Raw genomic sequence first — 3,969 nt, 5'->3', positions numbered from 1 at the left:
GCTGGACGCGGTGCCCTGGGGCTGGCAATCACCCGTGGGGACCCCAAGACTTCCTCGCAGCCGAGGTCTCAAAGGTCCCCTTCGGCTTGGCTCCCTGAGGCGAGACCCAGCCCCCGCCCCCAGGCCAGAAGCTGAGTGTGGGAGAGAGTGTGCGTGTGAGTGTGTCGGTGGGCGACGGTGGGGTCGGGTCGACTGGGGGGCCGGGTGGATACCCACAGTGGAGGGGGGAGGGTGTGGCGGCCGGGCCTTTGGAAGCCTGTGTGGTCCTCTTGCTGTCTCTCTCTCTCCCTCTTTCTCCGTCTCCCTTACTTGTGGTTTCCGGCTCTTGACCTGTCTGGGCTGCGGGGGGTGTGTCTGTGTTTGGGGGGCGGGGGGGCGGGCGTGAGGGTGTGTGTGTGTGTGTGTGTGTGTGTGTGTGTGTGTGTGTGTTGTGCGCCCGCGCCTGCGGGAGACCTCGAGGTTGCCTGGCAGGATGCGTCTGGGGGTGGGGCTGGGGCCCCGGCCCCGCCCAGAATTGCCTGAGGCCTGCCAAGGGAGCCCCAGACAGAGACCCCCGCGCCCCCGCCCCCGCCGTTCCTCTGGTTTCCTGGACGCCGAAAGCCCAGGGGCTCGCGGGCCGCGCGGAGGCAACCCAGGTCTGCAGCGGGAGTCGGGGCCCCGGCCACCCAACCTGAGAGGGGCTGGAAGGCAGGCGGCGGCTCTGAGCGCGGTGGGGTGCCAGGGGCCAGCGGCAGGCGGGGCTTGCGGTGCGGCTGGGGCCCGGGGCTAAAGGAGAGGGGAGGCAGGGAAAAAAAGAGACAACAAAAAGCCTACAGCACCCGGTATTCCCAGGCGGTCTCCCATCCAAGTACTAACCGGGCCCGACCCTGCTTAGCTTCCGAGATCAGACGAGATCGGGCGCGTTCAGGGTGGTATGGCCGTAGACGGAGGCGGCTGCCGCCAGGCGCCCTAAGAGCCCTGCGCTGCGCCTGCCTTTCGCTCTGACCTGCCGGTCGGGCCAGCCGGCGGCCGCAGCTCTCCAGCTCTCCACGGAGCGCGCGCTGCACTTGAGCTGCACCACCCGCGACCGGACTCCCGGCGGCCCGGTGGCCGGCCCACGCCGCCCCGCCCCCCGCCCCCCGTCACCCCCGGCCAACACTCGGCCGGCCCGGCCCGGGGGACCACAGGGCTTCCGGGACCCGGAGCAGCCGGCCGGGTGTGCCTGCCGGGGGCTGTAGGGGGGAGGGTGGAGTGAGGGGCGCGGAGGTCTTGGCGCTCTCCCACCCTGGGACCCTCCAGGCACCACCCGGCTCGGGGGCCGCCGCCCCTCCCCCACCCCCTCGCCCACCTCCCCAAGGCGTTCGCTGCCCAGGGCCACGTGGCCCCGGATCTGTCTGGCCTCGGGGCCCGCTGGGGCCCGCTGGGGCCCGCGGTCCTCTGAGCCTCCTGCGGGCCTAGGCGCAGCCCAGCCGTGGCCCTGAGCGCCCATCCTGCCCGGCACCTGCGCGGTGCCCAAACCCACCTGGAGCCACCAGCGCCGGCGCCCAGAGCTCGTCAGCCCCGCCCCTTCGCCCCACCGAGACCCCCCCCCCTTGCCCCCACGCCGCCCTCCAAGCACAGGACCTTGCTGAGGGTGCAGACGAGCGACATGCAGCCACACGGACAGGCACACAGACACACTCGCAGGCACCCACGCCAAGTGAGACAGCCGGCCGGCGCAAGCTCGTCAGCCAGGGCCACAGCCAGAGCACCCACCCGTGAGAGGCCGGGGCCAGAGGAAGGGACGGGAGGCCCGGGGGTCAGGAGAGACAGAGACGGAAAGAGATGAAGGTTCAGAGACAGGCTCCCAAGACGGCGAGAGGGCAGAGGCAGAGGCAGAGGCAGATGCAGACAGACAGACAGACACGAGCGCGCAGGCACACCCAGGGAGGGAGAGCCAGAGAGAGGGAGACACAGAGCGACCGACAGAGAGACGGAAAGCGGGACACGGACAGGGGACAGGGGATGGCATCCCATCCGAGACGGACACTCTGGCACAGACCGTCACACACCGCAGAGAGCGGCCCGTGCGCAAGGGAGGGGGCGTCAGCCTTGGGCCGGGCGAGCCCGGGCTGGACGCGGTGCCCTGGGGCTGGCAATCACCCGTGGGGACCCCAAGACTTCCTCGCAGCCGAGGTCTCAAAGGTCCCCTTCGGCTTGGCTCCCTGAGGCGAGACCCAGCCCCCGCCCCCAGGCCAGAAGCTGAGTGTGGGAGAGAGTGTGCGTGTGAGTGTGTCGGTGGGCGACGGTGGGGTCGGGTCGACTGGGGGGCCGGGTGGATACCCACAGTGGAGGGGGGAGGGTGTGGCGGCCGGGCCTTTGGAAGCCTGTGTGGTCCTCTTGCTGTCTCTCTCTCTCCCTCTTTCTCCGTCTCCCTTACTTGTGGTTTCCCGCTCTTGACCTGTCTGGGCTGCGGGGGGTGTGTCTGTGTTTGGGGGGCGGGGGGGCGGGCGTGAGGGTGTGTGTGTGTGTGTGTGTGTGTTGTGCGCCCGCGCCTGCGGGAGACCTCGAGGTTGCCTGGCAGGATGCGTCTGGGGGTGGGGCTGGGGCCCCGGCCCCGCCCAGAATTGCCTGAGGCCTGCCAAGGGAGCCCCAGACAGAGACCCCCGCGCCCCCGCCCCCGCCGTTCCTCTGGTTTCCTGGACGCCGAAAGCCCAGGGGCTCGCGGGCCGCGCGGAGGCAACCCAGGTCTGCAGCGGGAGTCGGGGCCCCGGCCACCCAACCTGAGAGGGGCTGGAAGGCAGGCGGCGGCTCTGAGCGCGGTGGGGTGCCAGGGGCCAGCGGCAGGCGGGGCTTGCGGTGCGGCTGGGGCCCGGGGCTAAAGGAGAGGGGAGGCAGGGAAAAAAAGAGACAACAAAAAGCCTACAGCACCCGGTATTCCCAGGCGGTCTCCCATCCAAGTACTAACCGGGCCCGACCCTGCTTAGCTTCCGAGATCAGACGAGATCGGGCGCGTTCAGGGTGGTATGGCCGTAGACGGAGGCGGCTGCCGCCAGGCGCCCTAAGAGCCCTGCGCTGCGCCTGCCTTTCGCTCTGACCTGCCGGTCGGGCCAGCCGGCGGCCGCAGCTCTCCAGCTCTCCACGGAGCGCGCGCTGCACTTGAGCTGCACCACCCGCGACCGGACTCCCGGCGGCCCGGTGGCCGGCCCACGCCGCCCCGCCCCCCGCCCCCCGTCACCCCCGGCCAACACTCGGCCGGCCCGGCCCGGGGGACCACAGGGCTTCCGGGACCCGGAGCAGCCGGCCGGGTGTGCCTGCCGGGGGCTGTAGGGGGGAGGGTGGAGTGAGGGGCGCGGAGGTCTTGGCGCTCTCCCACCCTGGGACCCTCCAGGCACCACCCGGCTCGGGGGCCGCCGCCCCTCCCCCACCCCCTCGCCCACCTCCCCAAGGCGTTCGCTGCCCAGGGCCACGTGGCCCCGGATCTGTCTGGCCTCGGGGCCCGCTGGGGCCCGCTGGGGCCCGCGGTCCTCTGAGCCTCCTGCGGGCCTAGGCGCAGCCCAGCCGTGGCCCTGAGCGCCCATCCTGCCCGGCACCTGCGCGGTGCCCAAACCCACCTGGAGCCACCAGCGCCGGCGCCCAGAGCTCGTCAGCCCCGCCCCTTCGCCCCACCGAGGCCCCCCCCCCTTGCCCCCACGCCGCCCTCCAAGCACAGGACCTTGCTGAGGGTGCAGACGAGCGACATGCAGCCACACGGACAGGCACACAGACACACTCGCAGGCACCCACGCCAAGTGAGACAGCCGGCCGGCGCAAGCTCGTCAGCCAGGGCCACAGCCAGAGCACCCACCCGTGAGAGGCCGGGGCCAGAGGAAGGGACGGGAGGCCCGGGGGTCAGGAGAGACAGAGACGGAAAGAGATGAAGGTTCAGAGACAGGCTCCCAAGACGGCGAGAGGGCAGAGGCAGAGGCAGAGGCAGATGCAGACAGACAGACAGACACGAGCGCGCAGGCA

The 3,969-nt window shown here is 71.5% G+C and overlaps 2 non-coding genes across 2 annotated transcripts; both read right to left on the bottom strand.

Annotated features, from left to right (window-relative positions):
* Positions 1 to 806: 806 nt before the first annotated feature.
* Positions 807 to 925, bottom strand: LOC138087928 (5S ribosomal RNA). Its single transcript, XR_011145529.1, has one exon. It is a non-coding gene; the product is annotated as a 5S ribosomal RNA (ribosomal RNA).
* Positions 926 to 2,877: 1,952 nt separating this feature from the next.
* On the bottom strand, positions 2,878 to 2,996 carry LOC138087927 (5S ribosomal RNA). The gene has a single exon (XR_011145528.1). It is a non-coding gene; the product is annotated as a 5S ribosomal RNA (ribosomal RNA).
* Positions 2,997 to 3,969: the final 973 nt, after the last annotated feature.

This window comes from Capricornis sumatraensis, chromosome 10 (assembly GCF_032405125.1).
Source record: "Capricornis sumatraensis isolate serow.1 chromosome 10, serow.2, whole genome shotgun sequence".
Classification (NCBI taxonomy): Eukaryota; Metazoa; Chordata; class Mammalia; order Artiodactyla; family Bovidae; genus Capricornis; species Capricornis sumatraensis.
This window is presented reverse-complemented; position numbering and strand designations above follow the sequence as displayed.